This window comes from Schistocerca nitens, chromosome 1 (genome assembly GCF_023898315.1).
Source record: "Schistocerca nitens isolate TAMUIC-IGC-003100 chromosome 1, iqSchNite1.1, whole genome shotgun sequence".
Taxonomy (NCBI): Eukaryota; Metazoa; Arthropoda; class Insecta; order Orthoptera; family Acrididae; genus Schistocerca; species Schistocerca nitens.
Genome location: NC_064614.1, coordinates 194,520,074 through 194,538,845, shown reverse-complemented (window position 1 = coordinate 194,538,845; position 18,772 = coordinate 194,520,074). Strand labels below are relative to the sequence as shown.

The following is an 18,772-nucleotide window of genomic DNA, read 5'->3' as shown; positions in this document are numbered from 1 at the left end:
GCCCTTACTGTTCAACCTATATATCGAAGAAGCAATGACGGAAATAAAAGATAAGTTCAAGACTGGAATTAAAATTCAAGGTGAAAGAATATAAGATCCGGTGATGACATTGCTATCCTCAGTGTAAGTAAAGAAAAATTACAGGATCTGTTGAAAGGAGTGTACAGTCTAATGAGTACAGAATATGGACTGAGAGTAAATCGAAGGAAGTCGAAAGTAATGAGCAGTAGCAGAAATAACAATAATGAGAAACTTAACACTGAAATAGGAGCACGAAGTAGTTCAAGTTAAGGAATTCTGCTACGTAGGCAGCAAAATAACTTATGACGGATGAAGCAAGGAGGGCATAAAAACCAGACTAGCTCTAGACAAACGGCATTACTGACAAAGTGAAGTCTACTAATATCAAACATAAGCCTTAATTTTTGAGAAATAGATTGATCATAATGTACGTTTTGAGCATAGCATTGTATGGTAGTGGAACATGAACCTTGGAAAAACCGGAACAGAAGAGAATCTAAGCATGTTATAGAAGAATGTTGGTAATTAGGTAGGCTGATAAGATATGCAGTGAGGAGGTTCTCTGCACGATCGGCGAGGAAAGGAATATATGGAAAACACTGACAAGAAGGTGTAGTAGGATGATTGGATATCTGTCAGGTGACTGACAGCATAGGGGAGTTATGTAGGAATATTACGAAGGAGGAGCAGGTACTGATAATGGGTGGAGCGGGGAATAGTCTTGATAAGGACGGGGAATATGATGTAGGTGGTGACCTGGTAAAGATAGCTATTCAAACTGGTGGCACTAATGTGCACTTCGTGCAGCTGTTTCAGCGTCATGATCGGCCTCATCTTAATGCGGCTGTTAGGAGCGTTAACATGGAACTAGAGATAGCATTGATGGCAGAGGACATGGGTCACATTGCACTGGCACCGGTTAAGTCTATCAGTAGATCAGGTTTCACTTGGCTTAGCCTACTCCTCAATAGGTACGGGAAGGGGAGGCTGGCAAAGCTTATAGGTGACAGTGTGATGGGTGGTGGTGGGATCACTCACGGAAAAATTCCTATAGTGGTTGGTGTCAGAGCTGCACCTTTTTTAGATTTAAGTCAGATGATAGGTATACCTGTTTAAAGGGCGTCCCTATAACTAAGAAATCACCTACAGATGATATCATGTTTCGAAGCAGAGAAGAAATTAGCATATATCATCAAAATATAAAGAGGCATTATAGATAAAGGTGGTGAACTGCTTATGGATGTTACTCTGAAATTATTGGTACATCGTAGCACCACTTAAATAATTTGACAATGCAGACGCTTCCTTTACCAGGATACAGATTAGCTGGCTGTTTTTCAAGGAGTTCCTTGCGGAATGGGGCAGTGGCCAAGTACATAAAAAACAGTATTCCATTTGAATTCATAGACGTATCACAGCACTGCACTGAACAGATATTTGAATGTTGTGCAGATGCAGTTGAATTTAGTGAAACTAAACTTCTAATTGTTGTTGTTTATGGGTCCCCTAACTCTGACTTCAGAGCATTTCTGCTCAAGCTAGACAGAGTTCTTGATTCACTTTGTAGGAAGTACCAGTAATTAGTTATATATTGTGACTTTAGTATTAATTTTGTATATGATTGTGCAAGAAAAAATACGTTGGAAATCTCCTAAATTCAAATGATCTGATGCAGACTGTGATTTTTCCAACTAGGGTGCAGGGGAACTGTAGCACAGCCATAGACAGTATTTTTTATTCATTCTTCATTACTAGATGGCATTCTGCTAGTAAAAGGGTGAATTGTCTTTCAGACAGTGATGCACAAATTTTAACACTAAAAGGCTTTTGTACTCAAACAAATGTCACATGTAATATCAAACTATGTAGGAAACTCAATCCAACAGTGATACAGAGTTTTTTAAACCTCGTCAAGGACTAATAGTGGCAGGATATTTATAGTGCCGGTAACATACATGACAAATACAATGCCTGCCTTAACGCATTTCTCATGCTCTTTGAGAGTTGCTTTCCATTAGAAAGCTCTAAACGGGGTATTAGCAGTAAAAGGCAGCCTGGGTGACTGACTAGTGGGATAAGGATATCATGTAGAACATAGTGGGAATTATATCAAAATGTTAGAAGTAGTCACAATCAAGCTACAGTAGCCCATTAGAAACAGTACTGTAAGGTGCTTAAAATTTTTATTAGGAAGGCAAAGAATATGCGATATGCAAAAAGAATAGCTAATTTACAGGATACAACGAAAACCATATACAGTTGTGAAGGAAGTGTCTGGTCAGCAGCACAAGGTCGATGGTATAGAGTCAGTTTGTAGTAAAAATATTTCTGTTACTGATAAATCAGATGTACAGTATTTAACAATCATTTTCTGAGCTTGCTGGTGAATTAAATAAAACTTTAGTTTCTACAGGGAATCGTATAACTACCTTGCGAAATACCTTTCCGAGATTGATATCTGAAATACTCCTCTGTGATACAGAAAATGGGGAGATTGAGTCAATAATTAAATCATTGAATACTAAGGACTCTCATAGATATGATGGAGTGCCTAGCAGAATATTAAAGCACTGTGCTGCACATTTTAGTCCCATATTTAGCCATATTTGTTTTGGAATGGTCAGTTTCCTGAACGATTAAAGTACTCAGAAGTGAAGCCGCTTTATAAAGAGGGGAAAGCGATAATGTAGACAATTTTACACCTATTTCTATGTCATCAGTGTTTGCTAAAGTTATTGCAAAGGCTGTGTATGTAAGGATAATTGATCATTTTATATCACACAATTTGCTATCAAACGTACAGTTCGGTTTTAGAAGTCGTTTAATAACTGAAAATGTTGGTTTCTTTTCTCTGTGAGGTACTGGATGGGTTAAACAAAAGGTTTCGAACTCATGGCATATTTTTTGATTTAGCTAAGGCTTTTGATTGGGTTGCTCACAAAATATTGCTCCAAAAGTTGGACTGTTGCAGAATATGGGTAGTAGCTCACAATTGGTTCAATTCTTACTTGAGCAACAGACAGCAAAAGGTAATTATTAACACGCTGAGAATGGCTGTGATGTGAGGTCTGAGTGGGGTACAGTCAAATGGGGGTTGCTCCAGGGATCAGTGTTGGGGCCACTCCTGTTCCTTTTTTTATATAAATGATATGCTCTCTAGTATTACAGTAATTCTAAAGTATTTCTGTTTGTTGATGACACTAGCTTTGTAATAAAGGATATTGTGTGCAACATTGGCTCTGTTTCAAATAGTGCAGTTCATGACATGAGTTCACGATTTGTAGAAAATAAACTAATGCCAAATCACTGTAAGACTCAGTTTTTACAGTTTCTAACACACAATTCAACAAAACTCGACGTTTTAATTACACGGAATTGGCATTGATTAGTGAAACTGAACAGTTCGAATTTCTAGGTGTTCAGATAGATAGTAAAATGTCGTGGAAAGCCCATGTTCAGGATCTTGTTCAAAGACTTAAAGCTGCCATTTTTACTATTTGAACGGTATCTGAAGTAAGTGATCGTACGACACGAAAATTAGTCTAGTTTTCTTATTTTCATTCGCTTGTGTCGTGTGGTATTATATTTTGGGATAACTCTTCCCATTCTCAAAGGGTATCTTTGGCTCAGAAACAGGCAGTTCAGGAAATAAGTGGTGTAAGTTCTAGAGCCTCTTGGCAACCCCTGTTCACTAGCCTAGGTATTTTGACAGTGGCCTCTCAATATATATATATATATATATATATATATATATATATATATATATTACTGTCATTTGTTGTTAACAATATCAGCTTATTCCAAAGAATAAGCAGCTTTCGCTTGGTTACTACTCGACAGATATTGGCCTCTCAATATATATATATATATATATATATATATATATATATATATATATATATTACTGTCATTTGTTGTTAACAATATCAGCTTATTCAAAAGAATAAGCAGCTTTCCCTTGGTTACTACTCGACAGAAATCGAACCTGCATTTGGATCGGACTTCCTTAACTCTGGTGCAGAAAGGTGTGCAGTATACTGCTGCATCCATTTTCAATACATTACCAAAGTATTCAAAAATCTTAGCAAAAATCCACGCGCTTTCAATTCTAAACTGAAGAGTTTCCTCATGGGTCACTCGTTCTATTCTGCCGAGGTCCTCTGTATGTGTTGGTACCGATTCGGTCAAAGAGTGACGGAAAACATATGTGCATTCTGCGGGAAACAGAACCCTGTTGTCACACTTCACACGTGAGCTAAACGAATGGCTTCAGACGAGATTGAGTATTTGTGAGTGTGGTGATATTGTTTTATGTTCGCACACATTTCATTACCTCACATACGTGAAAATTTTACTACGAAATTGAACAAAGAAGACATCTATGGTGCTTACATGCGTCCCTATGCCAGTCCTGCAGGAAATGTGCTATTAGCTAACTGATAAAGACAAAATGTCTGGAATAAATATTCGGATATGCTAGCCCGGTAAAATAGGACTTGTTCGAGCAGATCATAGGTGAGTATCTCAAGAAATAAGTCACATTAAAACAATTCCCTATTTGTTGAAAATTAATGTTTGTTGCGTCCGCCAAACAACATCCAGAAGGTTCTTCCGAAACGAAGTCTGCTGAACAAGAGACAACTTCGTTTAAAACGAAGATGTGCAGATATTTGAAACGCGTCAAACAGTGACGTCATCAAAATAATGGAGCAACGTGGAAGAGCCCTGGAGACACCGGAAGGTTTCGGATTGATTGTGTACTGGTAAGAGAAAAATTTCGAAACCAGATTTTAAATAAGACATTTCCAGGGGCAGACGTGGACTCTGACCACAATCTATTGGTCACGGACTGTGTATTAAAACTGAAGAAATAGAAAAAAGGTAAGAAATTATGGATATGGGGATAAACTGAGACAGCCAGAGGTTTTTGAGTGTTTCAGAGAGAGCATTATGCAAAGATTGACAAGAACAGGGGGGAAGGAATACAGTAGGAGATGAATGGGGAGCTTTGAGAAATGAAACAGTGAAGTCTTTCTCTGTAGTGGCGACAGGTATGAAAGTGAAACATGGACGATAAACAGTTTAGGCAAGAGTGAACAGAAGTTCTTGAAATATGGTTCTAGAGAAGACTGCAGAAGATTAGACGAGTAGATCACGTAACCAACGAGGACATACTGAATGGAATTAGGGAGAAAAGTAGATTGTAGCAGAACATGACTAGAGGAGGGGATCGGTTGACAAGACACTTTCTGAGGCTTCAAGGGATCACCAGTTCATTACTGGAGGGAAGTGTCGGGGGTAAAAGTCGTAGAAGGAAACCAAGTGATGAATATAGCAAGCAGATTCAGGAGATTCAGAAGAAGATAGGTTGCAATAGTTATTCGGAGATGACGAGACCTGAACACGATAGGGTAGCGTGAAGAGCTGCATAAAACCAGCCTTCGGACTGAAGATAACAACAACAACAACAACAACAAGCAACCCATCTAATTTCAATATCGCAACCTGAACGTCATAATAAACATCAAAAATTTGCTAACAATAGAATATTCTAAGTCATTATAAAACCAATATGTCGCTAAAACCTGCAGAGTGTTGGGGTCCACAAATTAACTGCGAAAAACACAAAAATACACAAACGAAAATCAGAAAATTCATTAACATTACGTTACCCAACACCTCGAAAACACCTCGCATAATTTTTGTCGATACCTTCAGTTAACTACCGCCCATATAAGCGGGCGCACGCCACGCGCCTCAAAATCAGTACGTAAGAGTCAAAGGCTGAAGGTTTCAGTTGACCACACTGTCTAAGAATTTCTAAGAGATTTTGGAAAACTTTAAGGCTAACAATGGCAAAAATTAATCCTTCAGATCCTTGTAGGCAAGAATAAGCTGGTACCGAAATAGATATCAGCAAAACAATGTGGGAAACGTTGAATTTGTTTTCAAATGCTCTTTCATAAAGGAAACCGAAGAATGTTGTCACCATACAACTGCAGTTCCACTCCAAAATTTACTGAGATCAGTCTGGACAATGATGAAAAACGATTGAAATCACAAAAACTCAGTAACATTGCATGGATCGACGAAGTCCGTTTCAGATGCCACACGAAGTTTGCCACTGAAATGGCTGCAATCATTACCATTGTTTATCTCAGATTTCACCAATAGAAAGTGTTTTCAGCGATTTGAAAAGAAGAGATATCACATATAATTACAAATTAGGCAGCTAAACAAATGCACAGAATTATCATTCTATATGATTCAATAATCATTGGTAGTTGAAATCCTTCTGAGACAAAACACAGCGTGTTTCTCTATAGAAAAAAACGGGATGTAGAAACGTATCTATCATGGGAAATCCTATGCTTGTTCTTCAAAACATGATACCTGTAATAGAGCTCACCAAGCGGATTCGGTGTTTCTAAATTTTTGGATGCCTCCTGTTCAGGAAAAGACTAATGGCTAATAAAGAAAATATAGGAAAATCTAACAAGATTTACTTCTACATTGAAAACTGCTAACACATGTTTCTGCTAAACTGAAAATTCCCTGTCAAATAAATAGTATACTGTAAAAGACACAGACACGGAAATACCATCCAATGCACCTCAATGAAGGACACAAGGACAACTATTGTTTAGGTTGTACATTACTGACTTCGTGGAAAGTGTTAGTTACAATCTGAGACATTTTGTAGCTGATGCAGCTATCTATGAAACTTGTAGCAATAGACAGTTAGATCGTGACAAAATGTCGGATTAATGGAAGGGTCAGCTACTAGCTGTGGCTCCAGAGAAACGATAATTTGTGCATTCTACGAAACGAAGAAACGGAGTAGCTTTCGTGTACAGGGGTACTGACAAATAACTGTAGTCAGTAACGTTTTTCAAAAACCGTTGACTTACGATGTGTGCATATTTGAACTGTAGTGATTAACAATAAATTGTAGACAAAAACGAAAAAGAGGTGCGATCATTCACATGGAGCTTTCGCCGGGGGTGTAGTGTTACAGAAAAGCTGAAACCTGCTTGCCTAAATACATAATATATAAACAGTTTCTCTTCCCATGCTCAAGCAATTCCAGCAGGACAATGCGACGTCCCACACGTCCAAAATTCCTGCAGATTGGCACCACGAACACTCTTCTGTATTTGAAACACATCCGCTGGCCACCAAACTCCCCAGACATGAACGTTATTGAGCATATCTGGGATGCCTTGCAACGTCCTGTTCAGACTGTTCTCCACTCGCTCATACTCTTACGGATTTACAGACAGCCCTGCAGGATTCATGGTGTCAGTTTCCTCCAGCACTACTTCAGAAATTAGTCGAGTCTATGCCACGTCGTGTTGCAACACTTCTGCGTGCTATCGGGGAACCTACACGACATTTGGCATATGTACCAGTTTCTTTGGTTCCTCAGTTCATAAAAATAACTAATTTTTTTCATTTTATTTTTTTCTTTATGTTCCCCAGCTCTAAGAAGATCGAGTTTAAGAAATAGGGGAAACGGATCATCTTATTATAAAACAAAATTTTGTTTACATAAGCCGGCCGCGGTGGCCGTGCGGTTCTAGGCGCTTCAGTCCGGAACCGCGTGACTGCTACGGTCGCCGGTTCGAATCCTGCCTCGGGCATGGATATGTGTGGTGTCCTTAGGTTAGTTAGGTTTAAGTAGTTCTAAGTTCTAGGGGACTGATGACCTCCGATGTTGGGTCCCATAGTGCTCAGAGCCATTTGAACCATTTTTTGTTTATATAAAATTTTTCCTAATTAAGCAGACATAAGAATTTTGTGAATATATGATTGTTCATGTTGTTTGTATGAATGCTTGACTACATTTCTACCATATTCACATATAACTTTAATTTTCTGGTATCTCGTGCAGCGACTAATAATAAAAATAGTATGTAATAATAAAAAATTGAAGGTCAATTTTTAAATTAAACTAAAAGTTCCATATCACGAAATTCATTAGCATTATTTTAAGTACTACAACCTGAGCAACTAACTCCGCAGATGATGATAAGATTGAACAAATTTATGATGAGGTACAATAAATTATTCAAATAGTTAAGGGAGACGAAAATTTAATACTCATGGGAGACTGGAATTCGATAGTAGGAAAATGAAGAGAAGGAAAAGTAGGAGGAGAATATGGACTGGCTATAAGGAATGAAAGAGGCCGCCTGGTAGAATTCTGTAGAGAGCATAACTTAATCATCGTTAACACTTAGTTTGAGAATCATGAAGGAAAGAAGGTTGCATACGTGGAAGAGATCTGGAGACACCAGAAGGTTTCAGATTGATTATGTAATGGTAAGACAGAGATTTAGGAACCAGGTTTTAAATTGTAAGATACTTCCAGGGCAGATGTGGACTTTGACCACAATTTATTGATTATGAACTGTAGATTAAAACTGAAAAAACTGCAAAAGTTAGGAATTAAAGGAGATGGGATCTAGATAAACTGAAAGAACCAGAGGTTGTAGAGAGTTTCAGAGAGAGCATTAGGGAACGATTGACAAGAAAAGGGGAAAGAAATACAGTAGAAGAAGAATGGGTAGCGTTGAGAGATGAAATAGTGAAGACAGCCGAGGATCAAGCAGGTAAAAAGAGAAGGGCTTGTAGAAATCCTTGGGTAACACAAGAAATATTGATGAAAGGAGAGAATATAAAAATGCAGTAAATGAAGCAGGCGATAAAGAATACAAACTTTTCAAAAATGAGAGCGGTAGGAAGTGCAGAATGGCTACCTAGGAATGTCTAGAGGACAAATGTAAGGATGTAGAAGCATATATCACTAGGGGGTAAGACAGATGCCGCCTGCAGAAAAATTAAAGACATTTTTGGAGAAAAGAGAACCACCTGTTGAATATGAAGAGCTCAGATGAATAACCAGTCCTAAGCAAAGATGGTAAAGCTGAAATGTGGAAGGAGTAAAGAGTGTTTATAAATGAATATCGGGTTTTAACGCTTTATAATATTTATTATATTAAACTTATAGTTATAAATTATATGTCAAATGAAAGAGCAACTCAAACAGTTTTACAAAGAACTTTATAAATGTTAAATAATAACGAAGTACACGATTGGTTGACCTTCACTGTACCCGAGCGCTGGATAGGCCGCAAGGGGCCCAATGACAGGGCTTGCCTTGCATGGCCCCCACGTTCAACCGACCTCACGCCATGCGATTTTTTCCTTCATCAAGTATCGTTTGTACGTGCCTCCGCTACCAGTATACCTCCCTGAAATAAGAAACCGGATTGAAGCAGATTTTACTACAGTCACTGAAAACACACTTATCAATGTTTGGGAAGAACTTGGCTATAGACTTGATGTGTGCCGTGTGACAAATGGTGCTCACATTGAACATTTATAAGGTTCTTGGTAAAACTGTTGAGGTGCTCTTTCATTTCACATGTCATTTATAACTGTAAGTTTAATATAATACATATTATACATATTATAGAGCGTTAAAACCCCGATATTCATTTATGAACAACCTGTATATGACAAAATAGAAAACTGAGTTATCTCGAGAAAAATGCCTTCGCTCAAAAGAGAAAACAAGACGTGTTCAGTAACTGCGAAAAAGCTCGAGATTGTTCTCTCATATCTCATCAACGAGGTGCTTGTTTATAAGAATTACTTCACAGTAAGTGCTCAAAAATGTCGCCGCCGACTTCGAGGCACTTACTTATCCGCACACGGAATGATTTGACACAACTGAGCAGTGGTTCCGATGTACTCTGTCGACATACATTGGTTATGCCCTGAATCATACTATCTCACAAAGCTGGCATTGCATTATAAACTTCACTCTGCAAGTAACCCCACAAACAAAAGTCAGACGAAGTACGATCTAGCGATCTTGCAGTCCAGGACACTGGACCGCCTCTTCCGATACGCCCGACTGCGAGCTACTGCTCCTACTGCTGCCGACACTGCTCTCTGGTCTGCGATTCTATTGTAGCTTACATATTGCAGGTAGCGCGTGAGCAATCCATCGAAGTTACATCTGCTTGAGTGCGCTAGTAATAAATTTCTTAATCATGGACCTCTTACAACATGTAAACACTTCCAACTTTCTCTTCTACCGCAATAGCCAGCGTTCTAACTAATAACACAGGCAGGTTACGAAAGAACATATTTAAGAAATAAGTGACTTCATGCACGCAATAATATCAAGTGAAATAATGAATGAATGAATGACTGTTTACGAACAGCTACGAGGAGAAAACTGCAAAACATTGGGTCGTTTGCCACAGGTATCTGTTTGTATGTTTTCAATCCAATCCCTTTTTCTCGAGATAATACCGTTTTGCTACTCAGTTCTGCCATCTGTATATTACAGCGCCGCCTATCTAAACGACAGAAGTGTTACACACAGAAGTTACGTATTTCCTCCCGTAGAATCGAGTTTTACAGTAAAAATGGTATATTGATATTGAAGATTTCGAAGTTGTCTACCGGCCGAACCCAAGAGGATGGGGCATGGCGGTTAACATTGGTATCACGGGACAGTATTTTTACAAATGTTGAAAAGATATTTCTCCATTTTTAATCCAATGCGTGGTTCTTGAGATATTTTGTCCTCTCAAGATGAAAAACTCACTCTGCATACCGTTTTCACAATAGCAACAAGTTTTTATGGCTGAATATTATTTTGCCAGTAATTCGTAGGTACGTGTCGTAGACGCGTTTCGTCGGGAACATCCAGATGGCACAGTGCCGAACAGTTCAACAACAACGAGATTAATCGCCCGCTTCCGGTAATAAGTATGAGTTGTAGACAGGAAGAGAACAGGGAAGGCTGCCATGTGCTCAGAAAGCGATGCAGAATTTGAAATTCCGTGCATATTCTTTTCGCAGTGTGCAGCAATTGAAGGTCCCTGAAATAGTGTCTAACGCACTGTACACGGTTTCGGTCATTTATTGACGTTCATATTATTGCAGAACTGGGCCTTGTTTTCTTCACTGATGAGGTGCCATTTTAGCTTAGTGGGTAGTGGAATAGCCGGTCGGGGTGGCCGTGCGGTTCTAGGCACTTCAGTCCGGAACCGCGTGACCGCTACGGTCGCGGGTTCGAATCCTGCCTCGGGCATGGATGTGTGTGAGGTCCTAAGGTTACTGAGGTTTAAGTAGTTCTAAGTTCTAGGGGACTGATGACCACAGATGTTAAGTCCCATAGTGCTCAGAGCCATGTGAACCATTTTTTTTCATTTCGAAAGTGAATATTTTGGTGATAGAGTCATCCCCCGATTTAACGTCTCAACAAGCGTTCGTCCTGTACGTATGTCTTGTGGGGCGGCGGATAGAATTAATTGTTATATAAATGTTTGTAGAATGTAGAAACACTTCCCGGCCGATTAACCATATGTGCGGCGGTGGGTGAAATTTAATTGTTTACTGTTGCATAAATGTTTGAATGTTGAAACACTGCATTTCCTATTATTTAGAATGTTATTTATGCTGTCTTTCGCCGTTCTCAACACTGGCTCTCTAACTACAATATTGGCAACCAGAAAGTGATTAGCAAAACGTGAAGCCTGTAATTAGAATTCCTAGTGCCCACTTCATCTCAGAATACACTTATAGTTACAGCTTATAGCTCTGAGGAATTAGGAGATTGTCTGGGATTTATAATCAAAAACGGTCGTGAAAAAAAAAAAAACGTTCTCTATTCTGAAAGTCACAGATGAAACAAAAGAATCCACACAATCTAACTAACAGAGCAGTTCAGAGTCTAATGCGCTGATGCCACTATAACTGTCCAAGTTAAATATTTAAATGAATGCTCGCCATAATTTGATGATTAGGTTCATCAAACGCCACCCTAAATAATTGGTAGAATGTCTGTCCCGCGACGGCACGTGAAAATACGACATACGCAAACTGAAGATCGATAATTAAAGTCAACCCAGAATTAACACTTCACTCGAAAATGCTTTCATGGTTACGCGTATCCCGAGTAACTTAATACGGCATCCGAGGCTGTTTGTAGCAATGATACCGACGCGACGCGAATCCCGACACAGATGGCGTGCTATTCAGCGTCTGGAGAGAACTGGGGCCTTTCTTCCTCGTGCAGCGTTCTTATATATAAAGCCACGGTGCGGACGGCTAAGGGCACGCCTGATCAAATCGGCTCTCCCGACTAGCCGCTGGGCTAGTAATGCACCACATTAAGTTATTGAATAAATCATAGCTTCTTTTGCTGATGGCCGATGAAGCTCTTAATTTAAATGTGCATTCAGCACGCAGGTAAGTATTGATAATAAAATTTTGACATGGCTAAGTTCAATATTTTGGGCGAGAGAATTTATTTAATTACACTGCACACAGTAGACGAGCTCTGAACTGGCCCTTTGGAGATACACTATTGCTATAGTTTTATAGGTATTCAAATGAAACTTCTCACATCTTCATAGTTATAGCGGATCTCCAACCTACTTGAATATAAACATCCTAGCCTTATTTATTAGCCTACTTAATCTATCTTGCCTCCTTAAGTTTTGAGACGAAAACCAGAAAATCATGAATTTCCACTAAAATTTTAATTTGTGAAACCCAAAGTACTGTTTTTATTAAATTATTATGAAAGATGAATCTAAATATAAAATTTTTAATTTTCTAGCTCTTTTCTGTTGCGCCAATGATTTTTACAGAAAAACGTCCAAATTTCGAAAATGGCTAAAGTTATCGAACTGATATTTAACACATATTAATTTAGTATTACTCCTGACATGCTAGAAATGTTTTAGGTTATTTGCTTGATTTTTAATGTATTGCGCAACATTTATGACGTCAGAGCTAGTTACAGCAGACTGGCTGGCACACAATGGAAAGACTGATGTGAATTTACTACAGCGTGAGTAGGCTGCTTCCCTACAGTCTGCTGGTATCGGGTTTTAGCCGACGTATTAGTGGTTTTTACGGTCATGTCGGGTCAAATACCTTAAAATCCAGTCTGTCTGAATTTTTTTTTTCTTTGCTTTTTAGCGGTGTAATAGAGAACGCACAACAAAGACCTGTTCCAAATTAATGATGTAAGCGCGAGGAATATGTACAAGGAGGAACAAGGAGACATATTATAAGACCATATAAAGTTAAACGAACCAATGCTATTCTTGTAAATGTGGTCTATGTTTTCCTTAGTTGGCCGAACGAGTCTTATACACAAAGTCAGAACCATGCTAGAAGCAGAGCGAGCGAGGCAAAGTAAAATGTGCCTATCTGCCTATGTCAAACCCCCACCCCACGAAGCTTGCACGGCGATCCTATCCGTGTTGAGACACGCAAGAGCATAACAAAGAATTTCATTCGAAATTATTATAATTAGCAAAATATTACCTTGCAATTCGAGGCTTTAAAGCCAACGTCGATAGGAAGTTCTTCTTCACAAACGCCCAATGGACAAGTAAACGCAATAAACTGATGATGTAGTTGCTAAGGTGTAATTTAAAATTATCCCGTCGAGAGTTCCATGAAATGATTTCCAAGAAAAATAATGTTCATCATATAGTGGATTCTGTTGAGACATGTTAATACTTAACTACAGATCATTGTTATTGCATTATAAGTCTAATTGAAATGAGCCAAGTTATTGAGCGTCTTTCCGTTTTTCGTCCCAGGAGAACAGATAATTGTTTATTTTCTTTAACGAAGAGCCTTCAGTTTATTTTCTAGTAAGATTATCATACGAAGAAGATAGCAACTAGGAAGAATAGGCACTTAGTTTCTTTGGTACCTACCAAATTATAATGCACAAACTATTTTATATTGCGGGCAAACGCAGCTCTTCAAAGGCGTGATGTTAGGAAGAACTCTGCTCACAGCTGGTAAAATTGTTGTTTATTAAAACACGACCGATTTCGCGACTTTAAGCCGCATCATCAAGTTAACGATGTTAAAATATCATAGGCATACCCATTGATCCTAATCAAAATTTACTCTGAATGGGTATGCCTATGATCTTTTAACATTGTTCACCTGATGATGCGGTTTAAAGTCGCGAAACCGGTCGTGTTTTAATAAACAACAACTTTACCAGCTTGAGCAGAGTTCTTCCTAACATCAATTATAATGCAGTTTGCCACCTTTTTTTTTTTTTAAAAAAAAAAGTAACCTTGCGGTTTGTGGTGGAGGATGCTCTGTATATCAGTATCGCCCCCCCCCCCTCGCCCTCCCCCTTCCTGTTGCAGTTGCGAATGCCTCGCAGAAAGAACAATTGCCGGTAAGTGTCCGAGTGGACTCGGATCTCTCTAATTTCGTCTTGACAACCTTTTCGTGAGGTAAACTAGGAGGAATACATATGATTGTCGACTGTTCTAGCAACTCACGCGTCTCGGAATTTTAAAAGTAGACCATAGCGTGATGCAGAACGCCTCTCCTGCAGTGTCTGCCACTGGAAATGGTCGATCACCTCCTTGACGCTTTCGTGCTTACTAATGGACTTGTAACGGAATGCGCTGCCCTTCCTTGGACCTTCTCTATTTCCCCTATAAATCCTCTCTGGTATGGATCCCATGCCGAATAATCAGGTATTGCTCAAACAAAGTTACCGAAATCTACCTCCTTTGTTGACGGACTACATTTCCTGAGGATTCTTACACAGAAACTCAGTCTGTCATGTGCCTTTATTGCGATTAGTTTTATGTGGGCATTGCACTTTAAATCGCTTGATAGGCATACTCCTAAATATCTTGTGGAAGTAACTGCTTCCGGTGACTGGTCTACAATCGTGTAATCATACGAGAAAGGGTCTTTCTGTCTATTCACAGTATGTTACATTCATTTGTGGTGAGGATCAACTGTGACTCCCAGGCGTCGATCTTCTGCAAGTCTTCCTGCATTTCACTACAATTTTCTAGCGCTGTGAACCTCTCTGTACACAACAGCATCGTTCGCAAAAAGCCTGTAGGAACTTCCGACGTCGTCTGCAATGTCATTTACACATATTGTGAAAAGTAATGGTCCTAGAACACTCCTTTAGGGTACGCCCGAAGTTACTTTTACATCTGAAGATTTCTCTTCTTTGAGAATAACGTAGCTCTTTCTGTTTGTTATAAACTCTTCTGTCCAGTCACGCACTTGCTCTAATATTAATTTTATTCGTAGGTGGCAGTGTGGAACTGTATCGGAAGCCTTACAGGATTCAAGGATCACGGCACCTTCCTGGGCAGATGTATCTACCGCCTTTTGCGTCTCGTGGATGAACAGAGTAAGCTGGGTTTCACACAGTCTTTGTTTTCGGAATCCAAGTTTATTCCTACAGAGGAAACTTTCGGTCTCCAGAAATGTCATAGCACGCAATTATATAACATGCTTCAAAGTACTACAACAGGCTGATGTCAGACAGATAGCTCTATAATTTCGTGCGTCTCCTAGACGACCGTTCTTCAAAACGGGAATGAATTGTGCTTTTTCAAATCATCAGGAAAACTTCGCTGCTGCTAGAAGAGGGGCCAGTTCTTTCACATATTCTATGTGAAACTGTACTGGTATCCTATCAGTTCCAGTGGCCTTACCCCGGTTGATGGATTTCAGTTGCTTTTCCATCCCATGGTCACTGATTCCGACATCAACCATTTTTTCGTTGTTGCAATGACTTAAAGGAGACAATAACCCGCGATCTGTGTGAAACAGCTTTGGAATAAGACGTTTAGTATTTCGGCCTTATCCGTGTCGTCCTCCGTTTCAGTGTCACTTAGTACGCCAAGTTCGTGGACGGAATTTTACTTTCGAATTAGCTGAACGCTTCACGGATGGCTCTCCTTACATTAATTTTGGCTTTATTTGGCTTTTTGTGTGGTTGTGAGGCTTTGGCTACGCTTAAATTTGCCTGCCGCGCGGTAAGAGGCGCCTTGCCACGGTTCGTGAGGCTTCCCCCGTCGGAGGTTCAAGTCCTCCCTTGGGGATGGGTGTGTTTGGTGTCCTTAGCTTAAGTTAGTTTAAGTTATATTAAGTAGTGTCTAAGCCCAGAGTCCGATGACCTCAGTAGTTTGGTCCCATAGGAACTTACCACAACTTTTAAATTAAATGTTTTAAATTTGCAGTGAAGCAGTTTTTGCTTTCGTAGCAGCTTTCTAACATGGCTGTCAAACCCCGATGGGTCATTTTCATCCCTCACAACTTTTTTCGGCACTTAACTGTCTAAAGAGCATTGTACAAAGCTATCGAACATTACCCAGAAAGCAGAAAGATCTTTCTTTTTCGTGCTGCCTAGCACGTTTCGAGTACTTTTAATGTTTAGCTTGAAAAAACTCACCGTAAAGATTATTAATAACGGCTAACAATATCGAACTGTTTCTGTTTCTGTTTAAACTGAGCAAACCAGCTTTAATGGCAAAATGTCCGCTTAAATATAACGCCGAGTCCGGCTTTTCTATTTCTGGACCTGGCAACCCCACCTAAGATTAGATTAGATTAGTACTTGTTCCATAGATCATGAATACGACACTTCGTAATGATGTGGAACGTGTCAGGTTAATAAAAAAATAAACCTGAGAAATGCGAGTAGTACTCGCGCTCTGAAGGTTCCGTACAAACTTAACTAGGTATACATATAATAATAATAATAAAATCAAAAAATGGAAAATCCAGAATGGAATAACGACAAATTATGAAATGGGTAGATTGCTACGCACCATACGGTAGAGATGTTGATAAGCAGCCACGCACAGCAAAAAGACTGCTAAGCAAGTAAGCTTTCGACCAAAGGGGCTCCTTATGAAATAGACAATGTACACACACACACACACACACACACACACACACATATATATATATATATATATATATATATATATATATATATATATATATATATATATATATATATATACGCCTCTCACACATATGAGCAATGTCTCTGGCATAATAACGATAAGCTGTCTCTGGCATAATAAAGATAAACTGTCTCTGGCATAATAATGATAATAATTTCGTGTGCCTCAATCGCCTGGTACAAGCCTTCCTAGAAAAGCGGACCTACAGCTTAACTTGGAATCGAAGCACGTGATGTTTCAGGCGACTACTCGCACCGTTCAGAGGTGAAGCTTGGTTATAAAGAAGTCTGGAAAATCTGTTATCCGACCGAGATTCTATCCCGCGAGCTTTCGATTTCCGCTGGACCACGAGGACAACATGTATGTAGATGGTTCGTCTATATGTTTTAATGGGTGAGTTTGTGAGCATCGCAGTGTGTGGCATACATGGACGTATTTCTTGACTTGGAAGCATAAAATTATTCATACAGCTAAGGGACCTTAGCATTTGACATAACTTTCTCTTGATACCTTTACCCTTAAGTGGGAAAAAGGGGTCTTACAGTTGGAGAGAAGGACGTACAGACGGGCAGACAAAAAACCCTACATTTTTTTAATTCGCGAAACTGTAGCCTCTAGGGTAAACGTGTCCCATTACAAAATTTAACAACGTTAAATTTCCTACAAAAGATCCCTTTCATTTTTCCTTTAGGACTAATAGTTGGTGCATAGCGAGCGAGCAAGTACGAAAATTTGCAATTGGTATTTGAAGGCGTTGTGGGTTGCATAAAAGCCATAGGTAGGGGCAGCTGAATCACCCCATATACACTGAAGCGCCAAAGAAATTGGTGCAGCCATGCGTATTCAAACACAGAGATATCTACACAGGGAGAATACGGCACTGCGGTCGGCAACGCCCATTATCAACATTTAAGTGAGTTTGAACCTAGTGTTATGGTCGACGCACGAGCGATGGGTCACAGAATCTCCGAGGTAGCGATAAAGTGGGGATTTCCCCGTGCGACCATTTCACGAGTGTGTCATGAATATCAGGAATCCTCTACATCAAATCTCCGACATCGCTGGGGCCGGAAAAAGATCCTGGCAACGGCATCAACGACGACTGAAAAAAATCGCTCAACGTGACAGAAGTGCAATCCTTCCGCAAGTTGCTGCAGATTTCAATGTTGGGTTATCAACAAGTGTCAGCGTGCGAAACATTCGCCGAAACATCATCGATATTGGCTTTCGGAGCCGAAGGCGCACTCGTGTAACCTTGACGACTGCACAACACAAAGCTTTACGCCTCGTCTGGGCCGGTCAACACCGGCATTGGACCGTTGATGAGTGGAAACATGTTGCCTGGTCGGACGAGTCGCGTTTCGAAGTGTATCGAGCGGATGGACGTGTATGGGTATGGAGACAACCTCATGAATCCATGGACCCTGCATGTCAGCACGGGACTGTTCAATCTGGTGGAGGCTCTGCAATGGTGTGGGGCAGCTGGAGTGATATGGGACCCCTGATACGTCTAGATACGAGTTTGAGAGGTGACACGTACGTAAGCATTCTGTCTGGTCACCTGCCTCCCTTCATGTCCATTGTGCATCCCGACGGACTTGGGCAATTCCAGCATGACAATTCGACACCCCACACGTCCAGAATTGCCACAGAGCGGCTCCAGGAACACTCTTCTGAGTTTAAATACTTTCGCTGGTCACCAGACTCCCCAGACATGAACAGCCCATCAACGTGCTGTGCACAGAGATCTCCACCCCCTCGTACTCATGCGGATTTATGGACAGCCCTACAGGATTCATGGTGTCAGTTCCCTCCAGCACTACTTCAGACATTAGTCGAGCCCATCCAAGTCGTGTTGCGGCACTTCTGCGAGATCGCGGGAGTCGTACACAGGCAGGCGTGCGAGTTTCTTTGGCACTTCAGCGTATAATGTGTGCGACTATTCGGTC

General features: G+C 40.0%; 1 protein-coding gene across 3 annotated transcripts in view; it reads right to left on the bottom strand.

The window, feature by feature from the left end:
* LOC126235027 (solute carrier organic anion transporter family member 74D-like) overlaps positions 1-18,772 on the bottom strand; it is a 215,347-nt gene that overhangs the window by 196,393 nt on the left and 182 nt on the right. The gene's annotated exons all lie outside the window — the stretch shown is intronic.